This window comes from Aquarana catesbeiana, linkage group LG06 (genome assembly GCF_042186555.1).
Source record: "Aquarana catesbeiana isolate 2022-GZ linkage group LG06, ASM4218655v1, whole genome shotgun sequence".
Lineage (NCBI taxonomy): Eukaryota > Metazoa > Chordata > Amphibia > Anura > Ranidae > Aquarana > Aquarana catesbeiana.
Window position 1 is genome coordinate 396,635,185 of NC_133329.1, and position 20,699 is coordinate 396,655,883.

Here is a 20,699-nt window from a genome sequence, read left to right on the forward strand (position 1 = left end):
TTCCCTGCAGAAGAGTGGCAGGTTCTTCAACTTGGCCTCACTTTTTGTCCGGACCCATCTGCGGATAGATTCACGATTATCAAAGATGTTCACATATTTGCACAGAGATTAATGTTTAAAGCGCTCTATGATAAACCCAATGTCCTATATTCCTAAACCTACTATGGATGTAGAATATAATTTACAAGAACTTCGAGCAATCAAAGATCTTATGGAACTTTGGGAGGAGGATTGGACTGAGCCGGAGGAATCCCTTCCCATGTCTCCTTCCCATTCCCATTCCCTATCCCCCCTCATACCCTGTTTCCCCGAAAATAAGACCTAGCGTGATTGTCGGTGATGGCTGCAATATAAGCCCTACCCACCGAATAAGCCCTAACCTGTTTCCCCGAAAATAAGCCCTACCCTGAAAATAAGACCTACAAGGACTTTAACTAGGGCTTATTTGGGGGGTAGGGCTTATACTGCAGCCATCACCGACAATCACGCTAGGTCTTATTTTTGGGGAAACAGGGTAGATGTCAATCCAACCTACCCCCCTCCACGTTCGTTTAAATTAAAATCTCGTAACTTTCCACTGCTTAATACCAACCCCAACTTATGGGCTTTTGTCCAGTAAACTACTAAAGAAATTTAAAGAAGTACTTGGCATAAATCAGAAACAAAAAAACCTCTCTAGTTCCAACAAAAAAGCTCTACTTGCCTTACAAACTAATTCTCAAATTGTTATTAAACCTGCAGACAAAGGCGGTAATCTTGTGATCGTGGATGTCACACAATATGAAAACAAGTGTCTACAAGTTCTGAAAAATAGAATTTGGTATAGACCGATCACAAAAACGGTAATGGATCATTACTGTACTGAATATTACAATATCATTCACCAAGCCTATGAAACTGGTATTATAGACAAAAACACATGGAATTTTTGATGTACAAAGGAACCCAAGATACCAACATTTTATGCGCTTCCTACATAAATCTATGACCCAACCACCTGGTAGACCCATTATTTCTGGATGTAGCTCTTTAACAGACCACATGTAATGGCACTATCCTCATATGTAAAAGATACTATTGATCTGTTGAAAACTATTGAGGGTCTTTCTCTCCTGAAAAATGCCCTACTGATAGCTATAGACATCGAAAGTCTATACAAACACCATTCCCCATGACAAAGAGATTCAAGTGACAGCCAGTCATATGAATGAAAGAGGGCAACAAGCCCATAAATACAATCAGATTAAACTTACCCTACTGAAATTTATTTTGACATATAATGTTTTCATGTGCGGACCCTCCAGGTGCAGGGAGTTGCGATGAGGACCAGGTGTGCCCCATCGTGTGCCCACACCCAATCGCAGTCTTCGATCTTCAAACCAAAACCTCCTCCTTATTCCAAAAACCCGCTACAAAACAAAAGGAGAAAGAAGATTCGCAGTCCAAGGACCTCGGCTATGGAACGCTCTACCTACCCACATCCGCATGGAAGAAAACCATCAGGCCTTTAGGAAGAAAATCAAGACATACCTCTTCTAAGGAGCTGGACAACACAGGAGAGATCAAGCGCCTCGAGGCGATCCAGTTTGCATGTGCAGCGCTATACAAATCATTCATTCATTTATTCATCGTATGCCAACCTGTACCTGGGGGGGGGGGGGACTATTTAGCCATGATGACATTTCCAATCTTTTGAAATATGTGATTTCTTGTCATCGTTATATCAATGACATTCTACTCTTCTGGTCAGGTACCAGAGAGGAACTAGATTTGTTCATGGACATTATTAGTGACAATATTATAATCGATGACTTGCGATTCGTCCAGAATTAGCTTTTTGGATATTGAAATCTTCTTGAACCATGATGGATCTCTCAGTTCATCCCTCTATAGAAAACCCTCTGCGGGTAATTATTATTATTATTATACGAGATTTATATAGCGCCAACAGTTTACTCAGCGCTTTACAATGTATAAGGGGGACAACACAATTACAGTACAGTTCAATACAAAAGGTACAGGAGGGCCCTGCTCATAGAGCTTACATTCTAAAGGGAAGGGGTGGTGGTACAAAAGGTAAATAGCTGCAAAGAATGATTTGATGGGGGTGGCTCAGTAATACCATACTGCACGCAACTAGCTCCCATCCGGCACCTTTGGTAAACAGTATACCGTACAGCCAATATCTCCGTATTCTGAGAAACTGTCTTAATGAGGAAGATTTTGCAAAAGCAGCTTGTGAACTGTACTCTAGACTCACGAAGTCTAGAGCAGTGGTCATCAACCCTGTCCTCAGGACCCACTAACAGGCCAGGTTTTATGTATTACCTTGGGGAGATGCAGACTAGAATACTGCAATCACTGATCTCACCTGGGATGTATTTCAGTTATCTTGCAAACCTGGCCTGTTAGTGGGCCCTGAGGACACGGTTGATGACCAATGCTCTAGACTACGTGAGAGGGGGTATAGTCACGCCTGCCTCAAAAACAACAACAAAACTAGTAAACAGGAGAGAATTTCCTTAATTTATCCCACCAAGTCCAAGGATGTTTCAGAATCAGTAGGATTAATTACACCATGTTCCCAACAACATAGACAGATCAGAGGTATTTTAACAAAATTTTGACCTTTATTATCAGCTGACCCCACTATCAATAAATTTATTAAACAAAACCCTGAGATTACTTTCAAATGAGCACCCCCTTTAACGAATCGCTTAGTACATAGTCATTATGATAACACCAGCCAAACCAAACAATTGTCCACAGGCACCTTTTCCTGTGGCAGTTGTGATGTTTGTCCCTTTATTCTGAATGGTCACGAAATTGTACTTCCCAATGGCCAGACACATTCGGTTAAACATAAGGTCAATTGTCAAACAATAGGAGTGGTATATTTAATGTATTTCCTCTGTGGATGTTTCTATATAGGCAAGACAAAACGCCCATTCTTCAAACGTATTAGAGACCATGCGTCTCCAATCCGGAAGAAATGAATGGAAACTGCAGTAAGTCTACATGTTGGTCTTTATCACAATTTTGACCTCAATATGATAAAATTCTCTGCTCTCGAACATATACCCATCAATTCCAGGGATGGCAGTGTCGATCGCACGCTTCTACAACTGGAAACCCATTGGATCTATAGTCTCAGGGCTACAGAGTACCATGGTCTTAAAGAAACCCTAAGTTTCAAGCTCTTCTTATAATATCATCCAATTTAGCCAGCCATGTTTCCACCCCCCTCCCTGTCCCCCCTTCCTACCTATTTATTTATTTAGTCTGCCATCAAAGTTTTGTGTCTTTATGTCTAACTACAAATAGTTGAATTTTTGTTAAGACTATAATAGTTTTTGTTATATTATCACTGTATTTGAATTCAAATGATATTCCATAGATACAGTTGTGCTCATAAGTTTACATACCCTGGCAGAATTTATGATTTCTTGGCTATTTTTTAGAGAATATGAATGATCACAAAAACTTTTCTTTCACTCATGGTTAGTGTTTGGCTGAAGCCATTTATTATTAATCAACTGTGTTTACTCTTTTTAAATCATAATGGCAACAGAAACTACCCAAATGACCCTGATCAAAAGTTTACATACCCTGGTGATTTTGGCCTGATAACATGCACACAAGTTGACACAAAGGGGTTGTAATGACTATTAAAAGTAACCATCCTCACCTGTGATCGGTTTGCTTGTAATTAGTGTGTGTGTGTGTATAAAAGATCAATGAGTTTCTGGACTCCTGACAGACCCTTGCATCTTTCATCTAGTGCTGCACTGACGTTTCTGGATTCTGAGTCATGGGGAAAGCAAAAGAATTGTCAAAGGATCTGCGGGAAAAGGTAGTTGAACTGTATAAAACAGGAAAGGGATATAAAAAGATATCCAAGGAATTGAGAATCAGCAGTGTTCAAACTCTAATCAAGAAGTGGAAAATGAGGGGTTCTGCTGAAACCAAACCACTGTCAGGTAGACCAACCAAGATTTCAGCCAAAACTGCCAGGAAAATGTTTGGGATAAAAACATTGCCCAATTTTCTGGGGGGGCAGCAAGGAAACCTGGCCCCTCACTCCCCCACACCCCCCCCATCACTTGATCAATCGCCCACTCGCTCACCTGTCCACCCGCCAGCCCTGCACTTACCCCATCCAGGTCGCGGCTTCCCCCCCTGCATCTCCTCCCGGCGGTCGCTTCTCCTCTTAGCCAATCAGGTCTTAGGACTCCCGGCCAATCGGGTCTTAGGACTCTCGGCCAATTGGGACTGCTTCTTGATTGGCTGGGAGGAGGAGCAGAAAGACATTCACACAAGTGGGTGGGCTCGGGGCACAGTGCTCTGCGCCCCAAGCTCACACTTTTTTAAGCCAATTAGAGCCTCAGGCTCTAATCATGTGGTTAAAAAAAAAACCCCATTGAAATCCATGCGTCAGGAGTCCTGCATGTAGATTAGGGGCTGGGTACATGGATTAGGGGGGTGGCGCCCCTCCGTCCCATATGAGCAGCCGCCACTGGTCCTGGCAAATATATACATATTTTTTTTTTATTTATTTTTTTTTACTTGTAATGACGGCGATCAACAATTTTTAGCGGGACTGCGACATTGCGGCGGACAAACCAGACACCTAACTGACACTTTTTTGGGGACCAGTGACATTATTACAGTGATCAGTGCTAAAGATATGCACTGTGACTGCACTAATGACACTGGCGGGTAAGGGGTTAACATCAGGGGTGATCAAAGGGTTAAATGTGTCCCTAGAGGGTGCTTGCTAACTGTGTTGGGTTTGCTCTGACTGGTGCGAGGACAGAGATCTGTGTTCCTACTTAGCAGGAACACAAGATCTCTATCTTTTCCCCTGTCAGAACGGCGCTCTTCCTTTGTTTTCATAGGCAGACCGCCGTTCTAACCTCTCTTGGGAACGAGACCAGCTGATTGGCTCCCCCTCTGTCCAATCAGTGCCTAATCGTGCCTCCAGCAGCGCGTGCACGCCCTCTAGTGGCTATTGCATGAAATTACATACAGGTACTTGATTGCGTGCAATAGAGCCGATCTGCTGCAGTACATGTACATTAGGCGGTCGGCAAGTGGTTAATATACACTTATTGGGATTTTTTGTTTCTAAAGACATGTAGCAGAATACATTTTAGCGTAAATTTATGAAGAAAGATATGTTTTATAGCAGAAAGTAGAAAATATCGGGGTTTTTTTTTTTTGGTATTTTTTTGTTTCTATAATAAAAAATAAAAAACCCAGTGGTGATCAAATACCACCAAAAGAAAGCTCTATTTGTGTGAAAAAAAAAAATGTGACAAGATGTAAGATATGGCATGAAGAATATGTTAAGTGCTACATGTGAAATGTAATATATAATATGCAAAAATAAAGAAATTATAAAAAATAAAAAAAATATATAAATGTAATTTGGGTACAGTGTTGCTGTTAAAGAAGCGCGGTGCTGAACAGCAAAAAATGCCCTAGTCATAGAGGGGGTAAAACCTTCTGGAGCTCAAGTGGTTAAAGTACACAAAAGGATTCATAACTGCAAAAAAACAAATATGGCCTCTCTCACCTCCCTGGCGGCAGCGTGTTGACGGCTAAACAATGGGTGTGCTTTCAATATGAAGTTAAACATGAAGGTTGCAATTTTCCCGTGAACTGAAAAACGTTGCAAGCTGTCTCAGCATCACACCATGGCTTCCTTATGACAGGCAGATGACAGGTCCACTTTCTTAGCTGGCAGAGACAATCTGCTGACGCATTTTGGCCGGGGTCCCATTTTCTACCCACATACAACCATCGGCTAGTGTTTTGTTTTTCTGAGCGTTACCAGCATGGCAGGAGGCCTGAGGCGACAAGTCTGAGAGCATTTACAGGCAAAAAGACGTCTGCTATTAATAGCTCGGCATTGTTTCATCAGCCCACACGTTTAATTAATTCGGGTAAATCTCCAACCATTCCATAATGCCAGATTCATGTGGGCGTGACACTGTGTGGTTAGATCACTTGCCTGAAAAGTAATTAGATTGTTTGCTGGAGGGGTGACCTAGAATGCACCGCTTGCCCAGATCAAGGCGATGTTAGAGGGAGCTTGTCACGGGACAAATTACTGGGCTGCCATCAGGTGAGCTTCTTCTGCAAGCGATCGCTGTCTGGCTTCAGAGGTAACCCAGATTGAGGATGTGGATTGGAAGTTTGGACTTTCCCCTGACACTGTGTGTCAAGTGCTTGTTCCAGGTTGGAGGCTCCAGAGAACTTCCCTAACACCCAGGCAACCAGCAATTTCAGAAGGGGGTCAACTATGGCAAGCCTACGTAATTTCCACTTCTCGACCCTTGGCTAAGATCCAGTGTAGTATCTGTTCCTATCAGTGTGTGGTAAGAGTTCTCCTCCATCATTCTGGCCTTCTGGCTGAGATAAGTGGCTGTAAAGTATCACTGCTGGTATGAAGGGGTCCTGGGGACCTTCCTAGTGGGAAAGAAACCAGATAAAGCACCTACTGGGTAGGGTGAGGGCAGTGCACAAATCTTCTCTCTCAGCATAAACCTCTCTTCCATTACTCCCTTCCCAGCACAAATCCTCAACGTTTGTTGCACTAGAGACTCAGGGACATCCGCCAGCAGATGTGGACAAGTGTCCAGTGCTAGCAATCGCCGACACTGTAGCAGTCCACTAGTGACCACCCCCAGCTCCCACTCACTAGCACACTGTGCCCAAGGCAAGTGCTCCTCTTGCCCACCCTTTTTACTGGCCCTGTGGAGAGGGTAGGGGTATTTCCCTGGTGTGGAGGATTTCTTTCCTACCATGCTTTGGGGGGTGGCGGTCTCCTTGGGAGAGCCCATTATGTAGTACTTGTTGGTCGGCTTCGGCTAATCATGAGGAGCAGGCCCACCAGGCATTTTGCAAGGTGAACCTAAGTGTGCCTTGACCCACCCCCAGAAGCACTGCACTGCGGGATTCTTCTCATGGCTGACAGACTGCAAATGCAAATTACTCAGTGTATAGGGGTCACGTAAGGAGTCTAAAGTCTTTGCTGCTTCTTCATCCTTGATGGAGAAGAGACTTCCTGCTCTAAAACCAGGGACCTCTGGTTCATGCACGTGCAGGATGCAATCAGATTCTGTTTTGCACAGCTTGCAGATCGTAGCATTGGATTCCAAGTGTGCATATTGTGATGTGGGATTGCCCAATTGTGTAGATGGGTTCCCTGAGTTTGTAGGTTGTGATGTGAGATTCCTGGACCATGCAGATTTTGGTGTGAGATTCCCCGAGTGTGCTGATTGTGGTGTGGTAAACTGTTTTCCTGGCACCAACATGTGCTAGTAGCCTCGCCTACTTCCACCCACAGGGCAAGTCCAAAGCTATAAAGAGTTAACGCCAACACAACAACCCATTCTCTTTTTTGTCCTCAGTAGTTTACTCACTTTCTTATAATATAGGAACCGCCCTGGCATCTAGTTATTGGTCTACCACATGTATTCTGCCATCTTGTGACTAATTTGTGATTTCCTTGTGACTTTTGTGATTTAACATTGGTGTCAGTGGGAGGAATAGTGTTCCATCATTGGTGTCAGTGGGAGGAAGTGTCCCATCGTTGGTTCCATCGTTGGTGTCAGTGGGAGAAATAGTGTCCCATCATTGGTGTCAGTGGGGGGGAATAGTGCCCGATCATTGGTGTAAGTGGGGGGGGGATAGTGCCCCATCATTGGTGTCAGTGGGGAGCAATAATGTCCCTTTGCTGGTGCGGGAGGAATAGTGTCCTATTGCTAGTGTCAGTTGGAGGAATAGTGTCCCTTCATTGGTGTCAGTGGAGGGAATAGTAGCCCATAATTGGTGTCAGTGGGAAGAATAGTGCCCCATCATTGGTGTCAGTGGGGAGGATTCGTGTCTCATTGCTGGTGTCAGTGGGAGGAATAGTGCACCATCATTGGTGTCAGTGGGGAGGATTCGTGTCTCATTGCTGGTGTCAGTGGGAGGAATAGTGCACCATCATTGGTGTCAGTGGGAGGAATAGTGTCCCATCATTGGTGTAAGTGAGATGAATAGTGTCCCATCATTGGTGTCAGTGGGAGGAATAGTGTCCCATCATTGGTGTCAGTGGATGGAATTGTGCCCCATCATTGGTGTCAGTGGGAGGAATAGTGCCCCATCATTGGTGTAAGTGGGAGGAATAGTGTCCCATCATTGGTGTCAGTGGGAGCAATAGTGTCCAATCATTGGTGTCAGTGGGAGGAATAGTGTCTCATCATTGGTGTCAGTGGATGGAATTGTGCCCCATCATTGGTGTCAGTGGGAGGAATAGTGCCCCATCATTGGTGTCAGTAGGAGGAAAAATATCCCATCATTGGTGTCATTGGGAGGAATAGTGCCCCAAGGGCCGGATAAAGGCAAGCAAAGGGCTGCGTTCAGCCCGTGGGCCACACTTTGGAGTCCACTGCTCTAGATTGAAAGGGAAAGGTGACACAGCATACTGAGGGAATTTGGTGATTTTAAAGCTAAACTCCAGGGTAAGCACATATTTTCTAAATCCATTCATCATGTGTCTTCTTCTGGAATCTCAATGTGCTTTGTGTATTTCTTCCAGATCTGTGCAGTAATCCAGAGTGAGACTTCCTGTAATAAAGACCGCTCACTGCTGCTCTCTCTCTCTCCTTGTGCAGGGTGACTGGTCTTGTCTCCGCCCCCTCCTGTAGATTTCTGCAGTCTGTAGTGGGTGGAGCCTGCTGGGCCCCTCCCACAGCTCTGCTTTCTCTCCTTGTTCAGGGGGACTGGTCTTGCCCCCAGCCCCCCTCCTGTAGTTTTCTGCAGCAGCCTGTAGTGGATGGACTTTCAGGGCCCCTCCCACAGCTCTGCTCTCTGCACAGGCTATGTAGAGCAGAGTGATGATGTCACTGCTATATTTACAATGTAATATCTGGATTTGCAAAGGCATTTAGTGCTCAAAACATAGATTTATATACTTTATGGCTATCGAGGAATACATTTAAATGAAAGCTTTTGTGCCCGGAGTTCAGCTTTAATAACTTAATTTTTAATTTGGATTAGAGTCTACCTTTAATGATCCTCAGAGCCAGCCAACAATGTTTTTTTTGTTTTTTTTATCACAGTGTAGAGATCACATTAAAACAACTGTCAGAGGAGATAAGACAGCAGACAAACCCAACATATCAGTCTTGTAATTGGAGCGTGAGTGGCAGGAGAGCGTTGTGCCTGCGGCGCTCTGATCTGTCCTGGCCTGTCCCATCTCGTTCGCTATTTTCACAGGTCTGAAAAGCGCTGACTTGGATGTTTTGTGAAACAAGCAGACTTCATATACTGCTAAAAAAATGCAGCTCTGTCACTTTATTTGGAGGATTGCTGGCAGGGCAAATGTGTCATGGGGCCCCATCACAAAACCATTAAGGGGCCCTTTTATCTCCCTAATCTTATCTCAAGGGCAATTTTTATAGTAATACAGAATTGTAATGGTTTTCATAGCAATCAAATAAAGTTTTCCAAATTTTATATACACTTAATTTATCCCAATATATTTGCTACATGATGTTGCTACCGGCATAGATCACTGTGTAGCTTCTGGGCCCCATAGCAGTTGCATGGTCTGCTTTAGATGAAGTCCTTCGTTTCTGGTAGACCCAAGCCACAGCAAAATAATTTTCTTCCTTCATTTTCTGCCAACTGTCCCCTTTTTTGGGCTTTACACCTTCTGTGTGTAGCCAGGTTTGCAGTGGTTACAAACATTTACCCTGTTTGGAATCTTCTTACCTGTGACAGGAGTGTTAAATCAATTGCCTCCAATAATGAGCTGTCATTTTTGGGAAATTTTTGGTACAAACCTTTAAACTGTTATTGTAACATTGACCAGAGGTTGGTGAGAGACCACTGGCAAAACCTTATTAAAGTGGGACAGTAGTGTTTGCTTGGGACACAGTGCAGGTGCCTATACCAGGGTTAGAAGGAACCTATCTTGAAGGGGTTTGGTACAGACCTTCAAACTGTTATTGTAACATTGACCTTAGACCGGACCATCCAGTATAAGGTTTAGGGGTCATTTTCTAGATCACATATGTCAAACACAAGGCCTTGTCTTGTGGCCCCCACACCCAGTTTTACAGATGGAACGTGACAGAACTCCATTCCACTACCTCCAGCTCTCAGCCTTCTCTCACGCTCCCCGCTGTCACTTGCAAACACAGAAGCCTTGTTTGTTTACAAGTAACAGCTTTGCTCTTAGTGGCTCCTGGAACTAACAGATCCCTGCAAGCGCTCATGTTGGGGCATGGTGGGGATAGATCTCCAGAACCTGAGAGAGAGAACAATTTTCTTGCAAGGCAAGGCAGAGCCGCCTACACAGGAAGCTGCTGAAACCAGGCCAGGTAGGAGAGAGAGATGCAAGGAAGCTTTGGAGGGGGGTTGGGGTTGCACACTGTACATAGCGCACCCCTAAACCCTGCAATCTGTACACAACACACCCTTGAACTCTGAACTCTGTATGTAGCGCAACCTTCAACTCTGCACTCTGTAATCCTGAACTCTGCACTTCGTATGTAACACACTCCTGAACTCTGCACCCTTTATGTATTGCACCCTGGCCCTTTGAAGTCAACGATGCTGTTGATGCAGCCCGCAATGAAATTGAGTTTGACACCCCTGTTCCAGATCATTGGCTCATTACCAATTGCTTACTGCATTTGCTACTGCTTATATATTTGTCTACCATCTCTATACCCTATTTGCTACTGTTCTGGAGCTCTGGAGCAACTGCACTTGCAGAGGGAAAATGCACTTCGCAAAGTGCATAGTCTATTTGTATAACCTGCATGTCTTTATGGGGATGTTGGTTGAGAAAACCTAGCTCATTCCAGACGTGGTCAGTAGGGTTGAGATCAAGGCTCTGCTCAGAGCACTCAAGTTCTGTCACACCAAACTATGTGTTTATGTATCTATACAAAACCACGCACTACTACCACCTAAACCTAAACTTATCACCACCAAAAAAGTATTTTTTTTCCTTTTTGTGAGAACCACTTTTACTAAACAAAGAAAATGAATTCGGGAGAGGTTCTACCACTAATCAGTGCTGTCAAGACACAATATATAAATCAAAAGTGTGCTCCTAAATGCAATAAACCATCAAACCTTCACGAATCACACATGTGCATAACGTAACCACTTAAGGACTAATGCCGCGTGCACACGATCGGACTTTACGGCATACTTGGTCTGGCGTACCGGATTTCGTCGGACAATTCGATCGTGTGTGGGCTCCAGCGGACTTTGTTTTCTCAAAAGTTTGACGGACTTAGATTTGAAACATGTTTCAAATCTATCCGACGGACTCGAGTCCGGTCGAAAAGTCCGCTCGTCTGTATGCTAGTCTGACGGACATAAACCAACGCTAGGGCAGCTATTGGCTACTGGCTATGAACTTCCTTGTTTTAGTCTGGTCGTACGTCATCACGTACGAATCCGTCGGACTTTGGTTGATTGTGTGTAGGCAAGTCCGTTCATTCAGAAAGTTCATCGTAAAGTCCGTCGAAAAGTCCGCCGGGCAAAGTATGCCGTAATGTCCGGTCGTGTGTATGCGGCATAAGCCTATTTCTGACATTTGTTGTTTACAAGTTAAAATCATTTTTTTTTGCTAGAAAATTACTTCGAACCAGAAGTGGTTAGTGAGCACTCAGAATGGGCTGGGATGGTAAGTGGGGTCCCCTGAGGATCTGTCCTGAGAGCAATTATGTTCAATTTATTTATAAATGATATAGAGGTTGGTATAACTAGTTCGATCTCGTGTTTGCTGACAATACAAAGCTAAGCAGGGCAATAACTTCAAAACAGGATGTGGAAACCTTACAGGAGGACCTCAATACAATAATGGGGTGGGGTACTACACAGCAAATGAGGTTTAATGTTGAGAAATGTAAAGTAATGCAGTTGGCTGCTAAAAATATGAATGCAAGTTACTCACTAGAGGGAAAACATCTGGAGGGGAACCCAGGATAGAAAAAGATCCAGGGGCCCTAGTAGATGGCAGGCTATGCCAACAAAATATTAGCATGCATAAAAAGGAGGATTTACTCCAGAGATAAAACCATAATTCTGCCACTTTACAAGACTCTGGTTCAGCCGCATCTTGAGTATGCTGTCCAGTTCTGGTCACCATTTCCAGAGATGGGCAACATAACTAATAAAGGGACTGGAAGACCTCAGTTATGGGGAAAAACTGCAAGCATTAAACGTATTCTCTCTGGAGAAGAGATTGCGATGGAACCGTCTAGCACCCAGCTTGGGTGCCTTCGTCAAGATATAGCTTCCTTCAGTTTGGCACCAGGAACCAGGTATTATAGCTGAATATTGCGCCCAAGTACTAGACCAGACTAGCTTAAATGAAAACTGAAACTCAAACTGACTTTATTGTAAATTTCCACAGAATATATAGCATTCAAGATCAAATAGCTTGATCAATATCATATATAATACAAACTGTAAACAGGAATATAATTAACATAGCTAAGGAACAGCCAACATAAAGTTAATGATAATCCACTTCTAGCAACTAATAGCTGATAGTGATCTAATTAACATAAACTAATTAACAACTAGTCACTTAAACAAACCTAGGTGCCCAGACCGTTCGGCACCCAGCCCACAACCCTGGATATACATAGTACATTACACATTATCATAAGCATAAACAACACATCTCCAAGAGATAAGCAGACAGACAGAAACAATTTGTGACTCAATTAACAATGGGAATGCACAACTAGTAGGCATACAATGAGACAAAGACACTTAGCACATAACACCTTAAAAAGATTATAGCAGGAGACCCCAGAATCAGGTTGTTTTGCTGATTATATTAACATCTACTCACAGTCTCACAGTCTAAAGCAGTCATTGTTGGTTTTGGCATAGAGGCCCCAAATATGTATCTGGGTCCTCCAGTTCCCACAGTATGTGTGTTTTGGAGTGACATGGACTTGAATCCGAAGCAAGACCACTCCAAGGGTCCCCCAGGCACCCCCCAAAGAGTAGCGCTTCCTTAAAATCTAGGGCCATAGTCAGTGAGCAAGAGACCACCCTGCAGTCCCCTCCAAAAACCTCTGTTCTGGCTGGGTCTGTCACAGAGATGCTTGAGAGCAGATATGATAGTGATATACAAATACCTTACTGGTGACCCTAGCCTAGGGAAACAACTTTTCAGTGGGAGGGAGTTTAAAAAGACACGTGGCCATTCATTGAAACTGGAGGTGAACCGGTTTAACCTTAAACTACGTAGAGGGTTCTTTACTGTCAGAGCGGTAAGGATTTGGAACTCCCTTCCAGAAGTAGTAATATCATCAGCGAGTGTCGCTAGTTTCAAAAAACTTTTAGATGGGCATCTTAACGATCGCAACATACAGGGATATGGCATTTCATACTGGCATAAAATCTCTCACACACACACACACCACAGGTTGAACTGGATGGGATGATTTCTTTATTCAACCTTACCAACTATGTAACTATATGTAACTAAGTGTAACGCATGTGTATATGCCATAACAACGTGTGCAAAATCATATGCTTCAAAAAGTCTCTTTGAATCCAGTGGTGAATAACTTGATAAAGTTCAATAATGTAGTCTCAAAAATTAAAAAGAAAAAGCAACAAAAATGCCATGATGTATCAAAAACATCTCCACCATGGCTTTGAATCCTTGCACCATGTGAACTGAATTCACTACTGTGCACAAGTAAATGTTCCCTCACCTTATAGGCTGGATCTCAATGCATAGTTAAGAGGTCATACAGCGCTTAAGGTAAATCCACACATCCACTTCAGATTCTCCTGCTAGGACTTTTTGATTAACCACTTCCTCATCCACAGGTTTTTTTTATCAGAACACTCAGAGAACAAGAATAGAGGAAAACTCCATAGGGTAAAACCAATAATTTTATTAAAATAAAACAATTTGGGTATACTCACAGAATATTTATTTAAGAGATCTCTCATACAACTAGTCAATCATCCTAGACTGTGGCTCCGCCCTACATGATGACATCATGAAGCTCTGTGTCAGGACCTGGGCTCAAACCTGGGACCTCTTCTGTGCCTGGCTATCAGGGATGCTGGACAGCTCCCTACCTGATCTATTGGACAATCCTGGAAAACCCTGCTTTGTGTCTTGATTGCTGTTGAACCTTGAACTCCTTGCTCCTCCCATGAACTTCCTGTATAAGCCTTGCCTCTGTACTTCCCATCGCCAGATTATAATGGTTTGATCCTGCTTACTACTTGAGCTACGTCTATTGCTGTTTGCAAACTACTTTGGCTTGTGACCCTGACTACTCAACTTTCCTCCTGCATCGACCTTGGCTTGTGACCCTGACTATGAAACTCTCCTCCTGCATCGACCTTGGCTTGTGCCCCTTGACTACGAAACACTCCTCCAGCATCGACCTTGGCTTGTGCCCCTTGACTATGAAACACTCCTCCAGCATCGACCTTGGCTTGTGACCCCAACACTGATCATAGGTCTAGCTATTCAGACTTTCCTATCTCTCGCAGACCTGAGAACTGATCTTGTCTGGCGTTGTCAGCCATTGGTCTCCACTCGTTACAGGCATTCTCCTAGCACTCTACCGAGCTGACACGTTGCGTCCATACTAGACTTTCTCAAAGACTTTCTCACTGAGAGGTGCATAAAGGTTTTATTGGTTATGATTTACTGCATTTAGGACCACACATTTAATTTATACGAGGAGCACTTCACTATTTTGTAAATAATATTATCTATGTCTATATGGAGATGTTAGAAGATCTGGCCCATTCCAATTCATCCCAAAGATGTTCAGTAGGGCTGAGGTCAGGGCTCTGTGCAGGTCACTGAAGTTCCTCCACGCCAAACCCATTAACACATGTATTTATAAAGCCGGCTTTGTGCACAGGGGCACCGTTTCTCTGAAAACAGAAGACATCCTTCCCCAAACCGTTACTGCATGGTTGGAAGTCCACAAATGCCTAACATATCTCTGTATTCTGTAGTAATAACAGTAGCCTTCTCTGGAAATACCTGAACTCATTCAATGGGGTGGCCACATACTTCTGGTCATACAGCGTAGGTGTGATGATCAGTTGCCAACATACTTTTGGCCGTATAGTGTATACATTATGTGAATACAGATCTGTATTAATTGGCGGTCCTTTATCTACCTAGAGTGCGGTTTTACTTTAACAATATTTAGGTTGAATTATAAGTGCAATGACCCATAAACATTGGCACCCGTTGCAGTAATTTTTCCTTCGCGATGAATGCCACTTGTATGGGTTAACAGCTCATTTCAACAGATGAGACAGCGCTGATGGAAAAGTCCTTAAATCACCCGTGGTTTTCATACAGTATTAAATAGTTGTGGTATTGCAAAAAGTCCGAAGTAATCATTACCCTGCAGGTGTTTGATCACTATCTTCCTCCGCACACAAGCCAGTCCTGTACTCACAAGATTCGATATCACGGCTACAGCGAAAATGTGTCCCTCTCTGCTTCTACCTCCCATTCTAGACCGCGGGGGGAAAAAAAGATATAACTTCACGCCGTCTCCAGGCTGCCTTTGTCTTTCTGGCAACACCAACGGCAGCTTAAAGTGCTGCTCCAGCCAAACAGATAAATGCATCGCTAAAACACATATATAAGAATTGTTTACCCCGCCAGGCGATATGTGCATGAGGGATGCGAATTTTGGAAAAATGAGGCAATATTGGTGACATTTTGCCAATTGAAATCAAAGATAAAGGTAAAATTAATCCTTTAACGCCCCAAGGATAAAACAAATCTTAATGCCTAAGCACAATTTTGCAACTTTGACATGTGTTCGTAAAACAGTACATATCATCAAAACTATTTTGTGCATCCAGGTGGATTATACCGTGTTATTTTCAAGATAAATTAGGCTTTCATAATGGTAATGGATATCTCCTAAAAAAAAAAAAAAAACTGTATTATTATTAAAGGAAAACTGTCCCAAAATAGTAAAAAAACAATATTTTCTTTTCAACCACTTCAGCGCTGGAAGGTTTACCCCTCTTCATGACCAGGCCATTTTTTGCGATATAGCACTACTTTAACTTAAAAAATTAATAATAAAAATGCCATAAATCTATCCCCTATTTTGTAGACGCTATAACTTTTGCGCAAATAAATCAATATACGCTTATTGCGATTTTTTTTTTTTAACCAAAAATATTTAGAAGAATACATATTAATGAAGATTTTTTTTTTATATTTATTATAGCAAAATGTAAAAAATACTGTTTTTTTTTTTTTTTGTTTTTTTTTAAAATTTGTTGGTCTTTGTTTGTTTATAGCACAAAAAAATCAAAACCGCAGAGGTGATCAAATACCACCAAAAGAAAGCTCTATTTGTTAGGAAAAAAAGGACTCACATTTTGTTTGTGTACATCGTCGCATGACCGCGCAATTGTCAGTTAAAGCGACGCAGTGCCGTATCGCAAAAAATGGCCTGGTCATTAAGGAGGTAAATTTTTCCGGGGCTGAAGTGGTTAACTGACAATTGTGCTGTACACAATAAACATTTATGCCCTTTTTTCCCCCACAAATAGAGCTTTCTTTTGGTGGTATTTGATCACCTCTGCGGTTTTTATTTTTTGTGCTATAAACAAAAAAAGAGCGACAATATTGAAAAAATAACTATATTTTTTACTTTCTGCTATAAAACATATCCAGTAAAAAAAAAAAAAAAAATTCTTCATTTAGGCCAATATGTGTTCTGCTACATGTTTTTAGTAAAGAAAAAAATCCCTATAAATTATAGAATTTACAAACTATGGAATATTTTTTATTATTTTTTTTTTTTATGTTTTACTGGTAATGGCGGCAATCAGCGACTTATAGCGGGACTGCGATATTGCGGTGGACATTCTGACACTAACTGACACTTTTTGGGGACCAGTGACACTAATACAGTGATCAGTGCTAAACAATATGCACTGTCCCTATACTAATGACACTGGCTGGGAAGGAGTTAACATCAGGGGCGATCAAAGGGTTAAATGTGTGCCTAGCCAATGCTTTACTACTGTGGGGGGAGGGGCTTTTACTAGGGTGAGGCATGGATCGGTGTCTCTGCTTAGCACAGGATCCATGTCTTCTGTAGTGACAGAATGGCAATCTGCCTTGTTTACAACCGTTCTGCCTGTGTACCGACGCATCGGCGGGTGCTGGCAGACATTGAGTTCGCCCTAACCGGCAATCAGCTCCTGCTGCGTTTAATCACAGTGGGAGTGGGTCGCCGGCGGCGCCCAAACCCCAGGAGTGCAGGATCACGTACCTAGTACAGGAGAGCCGTATATCTACAGTATACGGTCGGAAAGCAGTTAATTTAGCTGTATATTTCTTGCTACTGCCATAACCTTCCACCAAAAAACAACCCAAAATAAATTCTCCTTCTCCTGCAGATCGCAGCGATATCACATATGTGTATGTTATTTGTGGTTTGCATACCTCCCAACTTTTTGAGATGGGAATGAGGGACACCTATCAGCAAAAGTATACAGGCATAGGACACACCCCTTGCCACGCCCCCTTAACCACTTGCCGACCGCCTAACGCACATATACGTCGGCAGAATGGCACGGGCAGGCAGAATCACGTACCTGTACGTGATCTGCCTCCCGCGGGCGGGGGGTCCGATCGGACCCCCCCCGGTGCCAGCGGCGGTCGGCTTGTGACTGGGAGCGTTGGGAGGCGAGGGGGAGACCATCCGATCGTGGCCCCCCCCTCGCGATCGCTCCCAGCCAATCGGAATCCTCCCCTGCCTGTGTGTAGTTTCACACAGGCAGAGGATGTGATGTCATCTCTCCTCGGCTCGGCAGTTTCCGTTCCAGCGCCGAGGAGAGAAGACATGTAAGTGCACAAAACACACACAGTAGAACATGCCAGGCACACAAAACACCCCGATCCCCCCCCCCGATCGCCCCCCGATCACCCCCCAATCACCCCCCCCCCCCTGTCACAAACTGACACCAAGCAGTATTTTTTTTTTTTTTTCTGATTACTGATTGGTGTCAGTTTGTGACAGTTACAGTGTTAGGGCAGTGAGTGGTAGCCCCCTTTAGGTCTAGGATACCCCCCTAACCCCCCCTAATAAAGTTTTAACCCCTTGATCACCCCCCGTCACCAGTGTCACTAAGCGATCATTTTTCTGATCGCTGTATTAGTGTCGCTGGTGACGCTAGTTAGGGAGGTAAATATTTAGGCTCGCCGTCATCGTTTTATAGCGACAGGGACCCCCATATACTATCTAATAAATGTTTTAACCCCTTGATTGCCCCCTAGTTAACCCTTTCACCACTGATCACTGTATAAGTGTTACGGGTGACGCTGGTTAGTTCGTTTATTTTTTATAGTGTCAGGGCACCCGCCGTTTATTACCGAATAAAGGTTTAGCCCCCTGATGGCCCGGCGGTGATATGCGTTTCCCCAGGCAGCGTCAGATTAGCGCCAGTACCGCTAACACCCACGCACGCAGCATACGCCTCCCTTAGTGGTATAGTATCTGTACGGATCAATATCTGATCCGATCAGATCTATACTAGCGTCCCCAGCAGTTTAGAGTTCCCAAAAACGCAGTGTTAGCGGGATCAGCCCAGATACCTGCTAGCACCTGCGTTTTTCCCCTCCGCCCGGCCCAGCCCAGCCCACCCAAGTGCAGTATCGATCGATCACTGTCACTTACAAAACACTAAATGCATAACTGCAGCGTTCACAGAGTCAGGCCTGATCCCTGCGATCGCTAACAGTTTTCTTGGTAGCGTTTTGGTGAACTGGCAAGCACCAGCGGCCTAGTACACCCCGGTCGTAGTCAAACCCGCACTGCAGTAACACTTGGTGACGTGGCGAGTCCCATAAGTGCAGTTCAAGCTGGTGAGGTGGCAAGCACAAGTAGTGTCCCGCTGCCACCAAAAAGACAAACACAGGCCCGTCGTGCCCATAATGCCCTTCCTGCTGCATTCGCCAATCCTAATTGGGAACCCACCACTTCTGCAGCGCCCGTACTTCCCCCATTCACATCCCCAACCAAATGCAGTCGGCTGCATGAGAGGCATTTTCTTTATGTCCTCCCGAGTACCCCTACCCAACGAACCCCCCCAAAAAAGATGTTGTGTCTGCAGCAAGCGCGGATATAGGCGTGACACCCGCTATTATTGTCCCTCCTGTCCTGACAATCCTGGTCTTTGCATTGGTGAATGTTTTGAACGCTACCATTCACTAGTTGAGTATTAGCGTAGGGTACAGCACTGCACAGACTAGGCACACTTTCACAGGGTCTCCCAAGATGCCATCGCATTTTGAGAGACCCGAACCTGGAACCGGTTACAGTTATAAAAGTTAGTTACAAAAAAAAGTGTAAAAAAAAAAAAAAAAACACAAGCAAAAATATAAAATAAAAAATAATAGTTGTCGTTTTATTGTTCTCTCTCTCTCTATTCTCTCTCTATTGTTCTGCTCTTTTTTACTGTATTCTATTCTGCAATGTTTTATTGTTATTATGTTTTATCATGTTTGCTTTTCAGGTATGCAATTTTTTATACTTTACCGTTTATTGTGCTTTATTGTTAACCATTTTTTTGTCTTCAGGTACGCCATTCACGACTTTGAGTGGTTATACCAGAATGATTCCTGCAGGTTTAGGTATCATCTTGGTATCATTCTTTTCAGCCAGCGGTCGGCTTTCATGTAAAAGCAATCCTAGCGGCTAATTAGCCTCTAGACTGCTTTTACAAGCAGTGGGAGGGAATGCCCCCCCCCCCAACGTCTTCCGTGTTTTTCTCTGGCTCTCCTGTCTCAACAGGGAACCTGAGAATGCAGCCGTTGATTCAGCCAGCTGACCATAGAGCTGATCAGAGACCAGAGTGGCTCCAAACATCTCTATGGCCTAAGAAACCGGAAGCTACGAGCATTTTATGACTTAGATTTCGCCGGATGTAAACAGCGCCATTCTGAAATTGGGAAAGCATTTTATCACACCGATCTTGGTGTCATCAGATGCTTTGAGGGCAGAGGAGAGATCTAAGGTCTAATAGACCCCAATTTTTTCAAAAAAGAGTACCTGTCACTACCTATTGCTATGATAGGGGATATTTACATTCCCTGAGATAACAATAAAAATGATTTAAAAAAAAAAAATGAAAGGAACAGTTTTAAAATAAGATAAAAAAAATAATAATAATAAAGAAAAAAAAAAAAAAAAAAAAAAGCACCCCTGTCCCCCCTGCTCTCGCGCTAAGGCGAACGCAAGCGTCGGTCTGGCGTCAAATGTAAACAGCAATTGCACCATGCATGTGAGGTATCACCGCGAACGTCAGATCGAGGGCAGTAATTTTAGCAGTAGACCTCCTCTGTAAATCTAAAGTGGTAACCTGTAAAGGCTTTTAAAGGCTTTTAAAAATGTATTTAGTTTGTCGCCACTGTTTGTGCGCAATTTTAAAGCATGTCATGTTTGGTATCCATGTACTTGGCCTAAGATCATCTTTTTTATTTCATCAAACATTTGGGCAATATAGTGTGTTTTAGTGCATTAAAATTTAAAAAAGTGTGTTTTTTCCCCAAAAAATGCGTTTGAAAAATCGCTGCGCAAATACTGTGTGAAAAAAAAAAAATGAAACACCCACCATTTTAATCTGTAGGGCAT